General features: G+C 44.2%; 1 long non-coding RNA gene across 1 annotated transcript; it reads left to right on the plus strand.

The window, feature by feature from the left end:
- The first annotated feature begins 820 nt into the window (after positions 1-820).
- LOC140706760 (uncharacterized) lies at positions 821-16,085 on the plus strand. Its single transcript, XR_012086607.2, has 3 exons — positions 821-1,024; positions 13,931-14,059; positions 14,766-16,085. It is a non-coding gene; the product is annotated as an uncharacterized LOC140706760 (long non-coding RNA).
- The last annotated feature ends 356 nt before the right edge of the window (positions 16,086-16,441 follow it).

The raw sequence follows: 16,441 nt of genomic DNA on the forward strand, positions 1-16,441 counted from the left end.
GCTATAGTCACCTTCACCCCAACTCCCCCCCCAAAAAAAGTGAGAGAAGGATGGAAGGCCCAGGCCCATCCTTCATTTTGGAGCCTGAATTCTTTATAACTCTGCACAGTTCCAATTTGATTTCCTTGGACTCTGTTATCCACTAGTTACGTCCAGGGGATTGGTTTATCGTAAGATGCTCGTTTTCATGCGGGCATCTGGTTGGACTGTACCGCTCTCTCAGGTTTTCAGTTGGGGGAATCACTATTTACCCATGGCTGGCTCACTGACTCCTGGTCTCGGAGTCTAAACCACAGGCTGGTGAGCGCACACCCTGGGCGCTGTCTCTTTTGTCAGCGTGAGGACTGTAGGTCAACATAATAAGCTGACTTTGTACCTTACACATGGTGTGAATTGTACTAATATGCCTTTGGATACTTTCTTGTAGCAGGATTTTCTCCTGACAAAAAGTTTGTGGCAGTGTTTGACTGTTGTGCTTCTTTTTCTTCAGGCGCTTGGTTCCTTGTGTAATGATATGTGTTTTTTAAGCTATTTCTGTGTTTGTTAGAATGGGTTTTGTAGTCATAAGATTGTGTCCATATTGAATCAAATGTCTGTCTGTAGAAAGAAATTTTACATGCTGTTTTCAACTGCATAGTTCTCCGTCTTATCTAGTTGCTAAGATGATCTCAAGAGCTGAATTCCTTGTAGTCATAACAAATCCTTGCACCTGCAAGATAACAACTGAATTTCTCATGAGAACTTGAGGTGGGACAAGACACCAGAAGGCTTGTTCCTAATTGGTCTTCCTGTGGAGGAAGAAGGAGGGGGAAAGAGTTGTAAAATGGAGTTTGACTGAGAAAGAGAGGAGAGGAGAAGAGAGAGACATGCAGTTTTCCCAAAATGGATTATAACTTTTGAATGGAGCCTTTTTGCCAACATGGACTTTTGGATACAACTGGAATCTAATCTTTCCTGATGGACTATGGACTATGGAGTCACAGGATACGTAAGAAAGACAACGCCCATGCATAATTCTAGCTTAGTATGTTTTTCTTGTGTTATTTTTCTTAGCTGGAGTTTGTGGGGTGGTCTGTCTGACTTGACATGGAAATGTTACTTACTGAATTACTTTGCTACAATCTGAATTCTGTTTAGAACTATTTTTCTTAATAAAAGCAATAATGTTTAAGATTGCATGCATTGGTCTCTTGTACAAACTAGCCTAACTAATATTTTGCTACCATATAGAGCCCAGATTTTATCTGAGTGTTAACTCATGGATTGTCTGTGTTTCTTGCCTTTTCTTAACAAAGGGGATAGACTTGATGAAAGAGAATCAGTGAGGGGCCTGGCTGAGGTTTGGGCTCGTCTTAGCCACATAAGGACTGACTGAATCTCTGGGATCTCTCTGTCTCCGGCACCCCTAAATCTCCTTGGAGACGAGGGTAGCTTACACCTTGCCCTACAGGTCTAGTGATTCCTTGGACTGATGGCATCTACTGCAGCTGTGGGACAGCTCGCTCGACTGAGGCTGCAGTTCCTTGAATCCTGAATTTTTTCTCTCTTTCAGGTACCTTGCAAGTACCGTTCCATGTTGCTCCCGGTGCCTCTGAAAATCGCTGCACACCGGGAGTGGTGGACGCTTCCCCCACACTATAGTTAGGGAGACCCGTTGATCTCCTGACCTATTTGGTCAGTAGCAGATACCAGCCTGCTAGGCTGTGGGGGGGCTTGCCTATGCCCCCAGTTTGCCCTTGCCTGCTGGTCCATGACAATAACCAGTCTGCATGTTATTGTTCTGAAACTCCTAGCACTCTCTAAGGCCTTTTGGGCCTCTGAGTCCCTGGTCTGGAGTCAGATGGTCCAGGTCACATCAGTCTAAACCACTGCAGTTTCCTGTATGAACACACAGGGCGGCACTCTCTAGTTACGCCTTCTTCGGAATGGTGTTATGCTTGCCACATTTATCCAGTGGCTGTATACAAGCGGGCCCTTGACTGTTGCATCTTTCTTTGCCTCTATCTTTGATGGGGTTCTCCAGACAGGGATGCTTTTGCATCTCAATCGAACTAGTAGTAAAGCAAAAGCAAAGCAGAGTGTGCTCCTTGTGTCCCGCCCCATGGTGCTTCGGGCACTCTCTGGGCGGTTTACAGGTTGGTTATGCAGGCTGCACATTGCCCCCTGGTGAGCTGGGTGCTCATTTTGCCAGCCTCGGAGGGGTGGACGGCTGGGTCGGCCTTGGGCCGCTGCCTGGGCTTGGGCCCTGGGTCGTGAGCACAGTTTTGGCTGCAGTGCAGTGGTTTATCCACTGCGCCACGAGGCTCTTCGTGTGCCATGTTTGGCTCCTGAGCTGGTGTCGGCTGCACCTCCTTAGGAAGTGCCTTCCTGACCTAGGGGCATGGGGCCCCCTACACAGATTTCAACCTTCTCCCTCTTCAGGGCCAGTCGTTCGGGCCCACCATGGGTGTGCAACCATCTTGCTTGGTAGTGTTGCTAGCTTGGTTCTTGATTCTGCTCCTGGGACCTGCAGGATACATCACACTGAACATGGTCCCTCACTTACGGTCTCAGGACACGGGTGGTTGGTTCATCTGGGTGTTGGGTTTCCCTACCTGTCAGCGGGGAGTCTTCCCCGACAGTAATGGACATGCGCCATCATCTTGGCATACCTTCTACCACCTTGACCTACTCCTGTTATGGGCAGGTGTTCTGTCCCTTTGCAGCAAGACAACATTGGCCTACTAAACCACCATCTATGGACGCTCTCCTTCAATTTCTCCTTCACTTGTTTTGCCTGGTACTGGTCCATTCTACCTGCAAGCTATTTCTCTGTGGCCTGGAGAATATGCGCCCTCCCTATGGGCCACTGACACCTCAGTGGTCTCTCCATTTAGTTCTTTGGCAACCCTCAAGGCTGCCTTTCTCCTGGCAGTACCCTTATTTTGCAGGGCTGGAGGACTAGCTGCAGTAGCAGCTGGTCCTCCTTTCTGCTAAGTACCCTTCGGCCAGCCCTTACCTTGCCTATGGTATTTTTCTGTCTTCCATTTCAACCAGCCAGTTTTCCTTCCTGGTTTCTTCCCCACACCATCTTCACTGCTGGAGACAGCTCTGCACGCTCTAGACGTGCAGCGTGCTTTGCCATATTCTGTGCATCGCACAACCACTTTTCAGGCCTCACAACGTTTCTCTGTCACCTTTGCTGGCTCTCCTTCAGAGCACCAGTTTTCTCTTAGACCATGACTAGCTGGATGGTCCAGGCCATCTGCCTTCCCTTTGGTTTGGCACGGACTCTTCTTCCAAGTTCAGTGAGAGCTCACTCTACTAGAGTGGTAGCCTCCTCAATGGCCTTCCTCTGTCACATGGACATCGTGCATGTCTGCCGCGCTGACACGTGCGCCACTCCGTCTCCCTTCATCTCGCCCTGCCGCCTGGTTGCCGAGCTTAAGGTTCAGGCTGCAGTAGGGCAAGCTGTCCTGGCTTCTGCACTTTCGTGACGACTCTCCTCTGGGTTAGTCAGCTTGCTAGTAACCCATTAGTATGTATTCACAGAGCACACGAAGGACAAAAGAGGTTACCTACCTGTAACTCTGGTTCTTCGAGTAGTCCTCTGTGAATTCACACGTCCCACCCTCCTCCCCACTGTCTGTCACGTGTGCCATGGCATATTGGGCAGCGGCGGTCGGTTCTTTAAGAACTGAAGCACTGGGTCGGAGGCGGAGTTATATAGCCAGGTGTAGGGGAGGTCCCAGCACTAAGTGCTTAAAGCTGTGGAAGTTACCGAAGACTGCTCTGCTCAGCCGCAGATTAACCCATTAGTGTGAATTCACAGAGGACTACTCCAAGAACCAGAGTTACAGGTAGGTAACCTCTTTTCTTTCAGCTGAGAGCTAACAACACTGACTGAACTTTTATTCCTTGTAATAATAAACAATTTCTACTTGCTTTTAAATGACACATGGACTGGACCTCTGTCTTTAATATTGAATAATGTTGATGTAATCAACTAGTGGAAGCTGAACAACACGTAGCTTGTGCCTTTGTTTGGTAAAACAACCAAGGGGCAGGTGGGAACAGGATAGATTGGTGGCATAGCACTGGGATACAAAACAATCCTGTGAAAAATTGAATTGGCTTGAAGGTTTTCCTAGCTAGGAGGGGTTTGGATCTGTGGTTAGAAGTGGTTACCCATTAGAGTCTTGTGGAAGTTTCAGGACTATGGTAATGTACTCTGAATAGAGATCTTTGAACAGTGTCTAGTGTGGTTGAGAAGGCCAATATGAGAGTGACAATCCCTTCCACACTGAAGACAAATACAATCTGTTCCCTGTCCAGCTCCCTGATTTTGCTGGTTTCAGGACCGCCTCTTTGCCTCGGGCTGCTGAACAAGGGTCTCTTCAAATTGGGAGAGCCTGTGATGCAACGCCTGCCACCAGGCTGGATGCTCAGATATCAAGGTTTCCCATCTGTTGAGTTCCATTCCTAAGGCCTTCAGATCCCTCTTGCAGATATCTTTGCTGTGAAGCTGTAGTCTCCCTCTGGGGTGCTTTCCCTGCACCAATTCTCCATATCGGAGATTTTTTTGATTCCGACCATCAGTCATTCTCACAACATGCCTAAGCCAAAGTAGACGTTGCTGTTTCAGTAATGTATACATGCTATAAATTCCAGCTTGGTCTAGGACTACTCTATTTGGAATTTTGTCCTGCCAGGTGATACAAAATTGCATTAGAGACAACACATATAGAATGTGTTCAGCTTCCTCTCCTTCCATGCACAAAGGGTCCAGGACTCACTGCAGTATAGGAGTGTGCTCAGGACCCTCTGTTGAGGATGGCAGTGTTGGTGCATATGCACTAATGAGGGCGACCAGTCCTGCTGATGAGTGGAGCTGCTTAGACAGGATTCTTTCACTCCCCACAGTAGGTGGAACAATGGATCTCAGCAGAGTATTTCTAACTGCAAAGCCAACAACATATTCCCGGGCTAATTCAATGGTTTTCCTTGCCAGAAGAATGAGAAGTTTTTTTTTCTTTTGACAGATCCCAATCTGGCAATCTTGTCTCTTGCAGGGCAACAATGTCCATCTGCAGTCTACTCAGTTCCATGTCGATGACAGCTGTCTTGCACACATCGTCTATTTCCTGCAGGTTGTCAGAAAAGCCAGAGTCAGAAAAGCCAGCGGTCATTGTCCGAACATTCCAGGTGCCCACCTTTAGGGGGAAAGATTTCTTATGATTGTTGCATGGTGCAGGGTTATCGACCTGTTTGACAGTTTTTACCCTAAACCCCATGCACCCCATGAAATTAACAGACCATGGCCTTACTGGCTGGGGATTGCCCAGCTTAAGGCAGGCGGTAGCAATGACCTCTCCCACCATCGGAAGAAGCCCCTGACATCATGCTCTACGCCAATCAAGCAAAGACTTATAACTGGTAACTGCTACTAAGCCTGGGTAAAATAATATGGAGGATAGACTGTTACCCAAGCAGCAAATCCCCCCTCTCCATGTTGCTGAAATAGTCAAATGGAAGGGCAAGAGCCAATACAACTGGTTCCAGTGACATTACAGGAGTTGCCAGAGTGTGACTGTGCACAGTAAAGAACTGCCTCCAAGACTCCAGCTCCGGATTTTGCCTCAAGGTTAACTCCTGAAGCCTTTTCCATTGGTTGATATAGCCACAAGGCAGTGGATGTGTGAAATCAGGGTTTTCCTTCTAGATGGGCTGCCATCCAAGGCTAACAAGCCCCATCTACCCAGGGGAGAATCCTAAAATAGGGAAAATACCAACTCAAGAGAAACCATTTACCTCAGGATTTACAAGTCCAAGTGGCTAGCTCAAAATCCAGAGCTCTGAGGGAACAAAGCAATAGTGGATGGAGTAGAAGCCTAAGATAATAGAGACAACACATATAGACAACACATAATAAAAGTTAAAAGTAAAGAAAAGCTAAGCAGAAAATTGGTCTTGTGTCCGGAGACAAGAATTGCCCAAATAGGAAATATTGTGGCAAGGGTTGTGAGCTTAAGAGTAGCTGAGGCGAGCTGCTTGGAAATGTGAAACTTGGCCCTAAGAGGGTGGGATTGGCTGCAGGGCTTAAGAACATGGCCCAAAGAGGCAGGAATAAGCTTCTGAACTTGGTCAGAATTTGGCCTGTAGAGGCTGGAATTGGTTGAAACTTGGTCAAAACTTGGCTCAAACAGGCTGGAATCGGCTGCAGAGCTTGGTCAGAGTTTGGCCCAAGGAGGCTGGAATGCTGCTTGTGGGCTTGAGAACTTGGTCTGAGGAGGCTGCAGTTGGCAGCTGGGCTTGAAAACGTGGCCCAAAGAGGCTGGAATCGGCTGCTGGACCAAAGAACTTAGCCCAAGGTGGCAGGAATCAGCTGCTGGGCTTGAGAACGTGGCCTGAAAAGGCTGAAATTGGAAGCTGAGCTTGGTCAGATCTTGGCCCGAGGAGAGTGGAATCTTGCTCATGGGCTTGAGAACCTCACCCGAGGAGGCTGTGATTGGTTGCTGAGTTTGAGAATGTGGCCCGAACTTGGTCAGAACTTGGTCCCAATAAGTTGCAATTGGCTGCTGGGCTTAGGAAATTTCATTGAAAAGGCTGGAATCGGCTGCTGGATTAAAGAACTTGGCCTGAGTATGTAGCAGTCGCCCTGTGGACTTCATCAGAATTTGGCCCAAGGAGGCTGGAATTGACTGCTGAGCTTGGGAACTTAGCCTGAACAAGCTGGAATTTGCTCCTGGACTAGAGAACTTGGCCCAAAGAAGCTGGAATCAGCTGCTGGGCTTGGTCAGAACATGGCATATGGAGGCTGGAATTGGCAAGAACTTGACCCTAAGAGGCTGCCAAAAGGCTGCTGGACATGGTCAAAATTTGGTTCGAGGAGGCCAGAGTCAGTGGCAAGACTTAGGAACCTGGGCCAAATAGATTGGAATTGGATGCTGGGATTGGTCAAAACTTGACCCTAAGAGTGTGGAATTGGCTGCTGGGGTATAGAACTTGGTCTGAAGAGGATGGAATCGGCTGCTAGGCTTGGTCAGAATGTGGCATGCAGAGGCTGGAATTGGCTACTGGACGTGTTCAGAACATGGCACTAAGAGGTTGGAAAAGGCTGCTAGATGTGCCTAGGGCCCAAGGAGACTGAAATTGGGTGCTGGGCTTGAAACTTGGCCCAGCTGGAATCGCCTGCTGGATGAAAGAACTTGGCAGGAGGAGGCTGGAATAGTTTGCTTTGCTTGAGAACTTTGAGTGAAAAGGCTGGAATAGGCTGCTGGATGAAAGAACTCAGCCCGAATATGCTGGAATCAGCTGCTGCACTTGGTCTCATGGGTTGTAGAACTTGGCCTGAGGAAGACTGAATCAGCTTCTGGACAAAATAACTTGAACCGACGAGGCTGGAATTGGCTGCTGGGCTTGAAAACTTGGCCCAACTGGAATCCCCTGCTGGATGAAAGAACTTCCAGCCTGAGGGGGCTGGAATCGAATGCTGGGTTTGGTCAGAACTTGGCTCAGGAGACTGGAATTGGCTGCTGGGCTTGAGAACATGGCCCTAAGAGGCTGGAATCAGCTTCTGAACTTGGTCAAAAGGTGACTCAAGGAGGCTAGAATCGGTTGCTGGGCTTTGTCAAAAGTTGTCCCAAGGAGGCAAGAATCCTGTTTTTGGGCTTGAGAACTTGGCCCTAAGAGGCTGGAATCGGCTGCTGGACCAAAGAACTTGGCCTGAGGTGGCTGAAATCAGCTGCTTGGCTTGAGAACTTTGCCTGATGAGACTGGAATTGTCTGCTGGGCTTAAGAATGTTGCCCAAATATTCTGGAATCAGCTGCTGGAATTAGTCAAAACGTGGCCTGTAGAGGCTGGAATCGGCGGCTTCACTTCGTCAGAACTTTACAAGGCAGGAATTGGTTTCTGGACTTAAGAACCAGGCCCAAGGAGGCCGGAACTGGATGCTGGGATTGGTTAAAACTTGGCCTTAGGAGGGTGGAATTAGCTGCTGGTCTTTTGAACTTAGCCTGTAAAGGCTGGAATCAGCTGCTGCTTTTTTTCAGAATTTGGTCCTAAGTTGCTGAAATCAGCTGCTAGATGAAAGAACATTGTCTGATGAGGCTGGAATCGGCTGCTGAGCTTTAGAACTTTGTCTGAAAATGTTGGAATCGACTGCTGGATGAATGAACTTGACCTGAGGAAGCTAATCGACTACTGGTTTTGGTCAGAAGTTGGCCCAAGGAGGCTGGAATTGGCTGCTGGGCTTGAGAAGGCCCCAAGACACTGGAATCAGCCGCTGGATTTGTCAAAACATGGCTCGATGAAGCTGGAATCGACTGCTGACTTTGGTCAGAGTTTTGCCTGAGGAGGCTGGAATCCTGCTTCTGGGCTTGAGAATTTGGTCTGAGGAGAATCAGTAACTGTGCTTGAAAATAGGGTCCAAAGGAGCTGCAATCAACTGGGGTTGAGAACTTGGCCAAAAGAAGCTGGAATCGGCTGCTGGGCTTGGTCAGAACATGACATAGAGAGGCTGGAATCAGCTGCTTCACTTCATCAGAATCTGGCCCTAAGAGGCTGGAAAAGGCTGCTGGGTTTGAGGACTTGGCCCAAACAGGTTGGAATTGGTTGCTGGGCAATAGAACGTGGCCTGAAGAGGATGGAATTGGCTGCTGGACAAAAGAATTCGAAGCAACAAGGCTGAAATCGGCTGCTGACCTGAAAATGTGGCCCAGCTGGAATCACTTGCAGGACAAAAGAAAATGGCCCAAAAAGACTGGAATTGGCTGCTGGGCTTTAGAACTTGGACTGAAAAGACTAGAATCATCTACTGGACTAATGAACCTGTCTTGAGGAGGCTGGAATTGATTACTGGTCTTGGTTAGAAGTTGGCCCAAGGAGGCTGGAATTCGCTGCTGGGCTTGAGAACTTGGCCCAGCTGGAATCACCTGCTGGATGATGGAACATGGTACGAGGAGGATGGAATCAGATGCTGAGCGTCAGAACTTGGCTGCGGAGTCTGGAATGACTTTGTGTGCTTGAGAACTTGGCTCAAAGAGGATGGAATCAGCTGCTGACTTTGGTCAGAGTTTGGCCCGAGAAGGATGGAATCCTACTTCTGGGCTTGACAACATGGCCCAAGGAGGCTGGAATCCACTGCTAAACCAAAGAACATATCTCAAGATGGCTGGAATCAGCTGCTGGGCCTGCAATCTTGGCCTGAAGAGGCTGCAATCATCTGCTGAGCTTGAGAACGTAGTCCCAATCTGTAATCGGCTGCTGGGCTTGGTCAAAATTTGGCCCAAGGAGGCTGGAATTCTGGTTCTGGGCTTGAGAGCTTGGCCTGAGGAGGCTGGAATTGGTAGTTGGGTTTGAAAACTTGGCCCAAAGAGACTGGAATTGGCTCCTGGACCAAAGAACATGGTTGAAGGTGACTGGAATCAGATGCTCGGCTTCAGAATGTGGCTTGAAAAGGCTACAATAATATCCTGGGCTTGAGTTCCATGTTTGATAATATTCTGCATCTTCATTTCCTTTGATTTTCAGTGTCAGTCTACCTATTCCAGTGCAATACAATATCTTTTTAATTATTTCTTGATCTGTAGGTGTTTCTTCATTCTTTCAGTATTGTGTGATTATAATCCTTGCGGTTGTCAAATTTTGGCAGTATTAAATATACATTTTATTTATCAACACTTTCTGGTATTATACCTAATAGAAAGAGCTCTGGCTTAAAATCTACATGTTTTTGATTATTTTAACTATACAGTGGTGCCTCGCTTAACGAGCACCCCGTTTAACGACGAATCCGCATAGCGATGTGTTTTTTGCGATCGCAAAAGCGATTGCATTATGATGTTTTAAATGGGAAAACATCGCTTTGCGATGATCGGTAAGCATTTCACTTACCGATTTTCGCATTGTGATGTTTTAAAAACAGCTGACCAGTGGTTCCAAAATGGCCGCCGGGTAAATAAAATGGCCGTCCACTGTGTTTTCACGCCCTTTCCTCGCTTACCGGGCAGCGAAAATGGCGGCCGCATGGAGGATTTCCGCATAGCGGTGAGTTTTTCCCCATAGGAACGCATTAAACGTGTTTTAATGCATTCCTATGGGTTTTTTTTATTTCCGCATAGCGACGAATCTGGATAGCGATGATTTTTTCGGAACAGATCATGGTCGCTATGCGGGGCACCACTGTATATGTATTTTTTCCAAAAATGTTTTGTGATAATATGTTCCAGGTTTTTTGTGACATTTCCAGCATTTACTTGAACTCTTAGAGTACATTTTAGCTAATCTATTGGGTGGTAAATGCAATTTATAAAACATTTTGTATAAATTCTCTTTATAAGATTTTGCCATTGTCATTTTATATTTTCTAGACCAGTGGTTCTTAACCTTTGTTACTCAGATGCTTTTGAACTGCAACTCCCAGAAACCCCAGTCAGCACAGCTGGTGGTGAAGGCTTCTGGGAGTTGCAGTCCAAGACTCCTGAGTAACCCAAGGTTAAGAACCAGTGTTCTAGACCACAGTTTTTGCCATTTTTCAAAGTCAATATTATATCCAAAATTTTTTGCCTGTTGAATCATCATAGCTCTGTTGCTAGTTTCCATGCTAACTGAACAATTAGCTAACTCAACAATTAATCAATTTAACCTTTGAACCTATCCATGCAAAACCTTTAAGGTTATCTGATCTTAGTACAGTGTTGTACAAATTTACAGCTATATGGATCACTAAACTAAATCCACAGTAAGCAACATTTTGCTAAAGACCAGCATTGCAAACATTAAAGTAATCTAAAAATAGATTTTGCTGTAGTCTTGAACATAAAGTAATATCAGCCCAACTGAACAAAATGATCAGTTGGGATTGCAGGTAATTTGATTCTCCCAGGCACTATTGGCATTACCCCCATTCAATAGGGGGAAGCCCAACAAATCTCTACATTTACAGGATCAAAATGGGAACAGCATGGTAATAATGTGTCCGAGATGGTCCCGTGTATTGAAAGGAGGTCCATGGGCAGTGGCAATATATTCATATTTATGAAATAAATAAATAAACAAGGAAAATAAATGTTTGCTTTCCTGCCACAAGAATGAAAGTACAGCCAACTCAACCTCTCTCAGCTTTAGGTCATTAAAGATACTTCAGATGTCAAGAATACAAATATTTCTTTGTAGATATTCTATTGTGATCCATATAGCTGTAACACTGTACTGAGCTCAGATAACCTTAAAAGTTTTGCATGGATAGGTTCAAAGGTTAACTTTATTAACTGCTGAGTTAGCTAATTGTTGAGTTAGCATGGAAACTAGCAGCAGAGCTATACAGTATTTGTAATATGTCTTCCATAAAAATCTACTTGGAGTTTTGGTGGCATGTACATATACTCAGATATATAATTAATATAACCTTTCTGTGCCAGGAGATCCTTCATTTGAGCCCAGTTTCCTCAGATTCCAGCATTCTCTATGCTTATTCTTCAGTAACAAGGGAGATTGGGATCTGAAGGGATTATTTTGAGGCCCTTTATATATATCTGTGTCTTTCCCCACACCCCTCCCGAGCATGGATCAATCTTTGTTCTTACTCTCCTGTTCCTCACCACATAATTTCCTTTTGGCAGAAAAACTGTGTTTTTTCCTTCCTTCTTTTCCTCCTTGCCCTTTCTGGTCAATCCTGCTGCTTGGCTTCTGAAGAGTAATGTGATTCCCACACGTAATTCTTATTTCTTACAGAACGGACAATTCTTATAGGATAGAAACTATATGCCAAAACTATATTGTCAAATGGCAAATGTTTCCCTTACCAGTTAATCTCACTTGGGAAGCTGCAGCCATCATAAAACTGCTGTTAATTACAATAGCTGATGTGTAGGCTAAAATGCTTTGCCTGGAAATAGCTCTCATTCACCACAGGTCTTTTGTGTTCATAAGGCAACCAGCCCTTAATTGTATCTTTTTATAGTGCTTAACCTCAGGTCAGGTATAGAAGTGCTTAACCATATATTCAGGTATAGAAACCCACAGCCTTACCAGTTGATAGAAAGAGTTGGGCATCTTTGCTCCGTCCCCAAACTCCAGAACATACTGGAGTCAATATGAAAATTTTTACCCGCAACCAAAAGGAATATTTTTTATCACAATCTAAATTTCAGTGGCATGGAGAATAGCAAAGAGAAGGAAAGGAGAGGTGGAGAGAATATATGTAACAATGAAATGAACGGGAGATACACAGGAGTGTCAGAGATGACCAATGACAGACAAGAGTATAAAGAGATGGGTGTGAACCCCATTAGACAAATCCTGCTTGTGTTATTTAGCACACAGATACATGCTTTCTGCCTCTAGCCTACTTTCCAGACTAAGCCATAATGCTGCCTTGGGAGCTGCTGTCTGTCTTGTTGTGTGTAGTAGGTATGATAGAAGAGGGTTTTGGGGGAAGTATAAATTCCCCCCCCCCGGAATTCCATTGGGGGAAACTGAATTATTGGAAAGAAGGAGTATTTGAATCCTAGTGGGGAAGGGGAGAACCATTTTGTTCTTGACAAAACATTGCTGTCACAGAAAATGGAAAATATTAAACAACAGTTAAATTTAATTGCACTGGGTTCAAATTATATCAGCCATTTGTTTTGTAATGCTGCAGCTCTTTACTCAAAGGATGGAGGTATGAACAGTATAATGTTAATATTTGAAGTGGTGTAGAGTACAGTAGTACAGTGGTGCCTCGCACAACGATTGCTTCATACAACAATTAATTCACACAGCGATGGGTTTCTTTGAAGAATTTCCCCCATCGTTTAACAATGTTCTCTATGGGGGAATTTCACTTAATGATGTCCCTTTTTCGCTCCTGTAAAAGTGTCTTAAACTATTAGAAACCTGTTTTAAATGCTTGCAATCGTTAGCCCACCTCCTGAAACCTATGCAAACTTAATTTGGTGTTGTTCTGAGTCGTTGTTAATTTGTGGTGATTTTTTAAATTCTCCATTGAAAGCCTTTGAATGGTCCGTTCACCAAACTTCACCAAACTGGGAGATATTGTAGAAGACAGTCATGGCAAACTTTGGGGGAACTCTCATCTTTGTGGACATTTGAAACCCAATTGTCACCAAACTTGGAGGGCTTGTAGAGGAGTCTCAGGGGAAGTTTTTCTGTGATTTTAATATATCTAGGTGCATGGGGTCATTTTATAGCCCAACGAATTTATGAATCAAAAATCACAAAAACATTCATATTTATGGGGCCTTAGTTTGAACAAATACGAATTGATGAAAGCAGTTATGAATTTTCCTTCATTTTTCAAAATGCCCATCTACAGTTGCCCTAAATTGGTGATACATAACATATGTGGATTTAGAATTGCTTTCATAACTTGTTGTGCATCCTGTAATTTGCAGAAGAATGGGTGTAGCAGTTTATTTACAGAGGGCATCTGTCAAAACATACCATTCTGCTCAGTTCAGGTTGGAAGGGAAAATGGTAATACAAATCAATTGTAAGTCCAGCGGCTGGAGATTTGTATGGGTGGAGGGAAACAGGAAAGAAAGTAGAGCTCTCCTCCTGTCTTTCTTTTACAAAGGTTGTCAGGTCCCAGACACAATTCAATAGAGCTAAATTTAACAACTTTAAATTTAATCATTTAACAGATTTTACTGTGTTCCATGTCCAACTTACAAACATTTTTAAAGGAACAATGATTCCTGATGGCATATGTATGATAGGTGGAATAACTGGATGAAGCAAGAGAAGAAATGGCACTGTCAGTGAGGTGCATCCTGCAAAAGCAACACTGTTTAGGTGTGTCTGTGTGGTTTTTTTTTTTAAAAAGGAGTTCTCAAAACTGATCCAGTTCTCTCCTTCCCTCGTTTTTGTTGCTGCTGCAAACCCATATCAAAACCCGTAACGCATTCCCCTCTGATATCTCCTTCAGTGTGTTTGCATCTTTTTCAGGGCTAGGCCTCAGAAGTGGAGCCGCCCTTGGATTTGGAAGTATATTTGTAGATGGGACCAGTACCAGCAGCCTTGCAAGTAGCTTCAACTTTTCTGGGCTTTTCGGAGGAAATTCTGCTGCACAAAAAGGTACTTAGGTAACTTCATAGGTTCAAATAGTTTCTTTCTCTGTTGTCCAGAAGCTCAGAGGTTCTGAACAACAACAAGAACATTTCACAGATATTGCTCCCTTGTTCATTGGCAGAGGTCATATAAGATGCATTGTGCATATGCATAACTTATTTCGCAGCACTGTTGATGGCCTATGATGCTTTGGACCATGGGGTGCTGGGGTGCAGCATGAGCTATTGTGAGAAGAAGAGTTAATGAAAATAGTAAGAATGCAAGAAGATTGCAGTTGCAAACTTTGTTTGACACAAGGCATTTCTCTGTGTAAAATTCAACATAAACCATGGAAAAAAGAAATAAGGCAATGTGAAAATGTGAAGTATTCTAGCTCTGCAAAACATTTGGCATTTTACTGTTTTCTTGTGTAGACAGCATCCAGCACTTTCCTTTCCAAAAAGTCTGCATTGATCATAGGATTGTGCATCCCCCCCCACACACACACACTCATTCTTCATACACCCAGCAGCCCTGGAGTGAAGCTGTGATAGTTTCTGAGACTTCGATTTAATATTTCCCCTGCCACCCTTTTCCTTCTGAATTTAGCTGCAATTATCAAAACAGGCAATTGTAGTATCCTCAAGTACTCCAGGAAGTATTCCAGGAAGAACTATTTGAATGGCATATGAATCATTTGTTTTAGGATAAGCACTATTTTTTTTTATGCCAGGTGAAACGGCTGCTGGCAACAAGCCTTCCGCTAGGGAGCTTCTGGCTTGACTCGGTCACCTATGAGCAAGAACAAGAGTGGAGAAAGTGAAGAAAGGCCTTTGCCCAGATGCCTCTTGCACATGAGGCAACTGCCAAACTGGAACTAAAACTGAAGTGTGAAGCCAGCTCACTTTGAGATGAGTGGGCCATAATATAAAAAGTATGATGTCTTGACAGATGAAGTGTATGGAAAGTCCCAAAGAGATAGAAGAAGCTGGACTAGATGGACCCTTGGCCTGATCTAGCAGGGCTCTTCTTATGTTGTTCTTATGTTCAGTGTCTCTGCAATTTGCAGCCAAATTTCATGGAAAAAATAAGGCAGAGCTGTTACTTCTGTTATTTTTCATTTTGCTGTTACATTTGATTTTGCTTTGCTGGCAGTCTGTGTTCATATGCCAAAGAAATTACATTGCAATTGAAATATTTTCCTTAAAGCCCATCACATCATAAATTTTTAGTGATCCAATAAAGGTAGAATGAAAGAATCATGAAGGTGGGGCCTAGAGGGGCATTGAGTCCAAACCTCTGTTCGATGCAGGGATATCAAAGGATATCTGACAGGTGGTTGTCTAAATTTCTCTGACTTTTCTCTACACTTCTGCCTTTTCTTTGTTATCTATTATCGTTTTCTCACCCCCCCACTGAGTAGCTTTTATTTACTGACTTTTGCTGCAAGCACCATTTTTGTTGCTTTTAGCATCTCTAGCTAAAGCTCATTCTCAGCTTTTGCATTCCTAATGCCATCACTGCAATTCTTTGCTACTTGCCTTTAGCCTGGCCTTTACCCCACTTCCTATGTATCTTTCCCCCCCTTTATTTCTGGTCCTCTCCGAGTTTTTTTGTGAAGCTCCTTTCTCTTTTGCTGTCTTCCATCTTTCTTTTTTGTTGGAATTGTTTGTAGTTGTGCCTTTAGAAATCCTTTTTTAGAAATTCCCACCCACCTTGGACTCCTTTTCCTGTTACAGTTTCCTGCCATGGGAGCTTACTATAACTGTTCTGTTTATTAAAATTTGCTTTCCTAAAATCCAGCTACACTGTACTTTTGCTTCCTCGGAAATCACTACATTAGAACTCCTCTTGTTGTCATAATTAGGGTAACTACCCCTCTGGTTTTTGTAGAAGAAAATTATCAGCCACACGAGCTAAGAATTTCTTGAAAGATTCATATTTGTCTCTCAACATCTTTTTTTATGACACTCTTTCAATACAGATGTCAAGAACCTATTAAAAGTTGACTTTCTTTGGACTCAATCAATAGTTCATGTACATGTTTCTCTGCAGACATTTAAAATTTGTTTCATGTTGTTTAGCTAATGGGATTTAGAGTCCATATATATTTGGAGAGTCACTAGTTCTCATCCCTGAAACAGCAGCCTATGTGTGTTAGGGGAGAAGATTTCAAAGGAGAACGCTAGATCTGTATTGTGGCACCTTAATAACAAGCAGATTATTTTAATGTGAGGTTTCATGTTTGTTATGCATGATGAAACAGACTGACTACCTCTTTGAACATTCCAGATCTGGATGACTGTTCACCATACTACAACTACTATTTCAAAACATTAATCTTGTAACAGTAATGAGTGAATCCTCAGTTCAATTTTAAAAAATATAGAGTTCAGATACATCAGGTAT

This window comes from Pogona vitticeps, chromosome 4 (assembly GCF_051106095.1).
Source record: "Pogona vitticeps strain Pit_001003342236 chromosome 4, PviZW2.1, whole genome shotgun sequence".
Taxonomy (NCBI): Eukaryota; Metazoa; Chordata; class Lepidosauria; order Squamata; family Agamidae; genus Pogona; species Pogona vitticeps.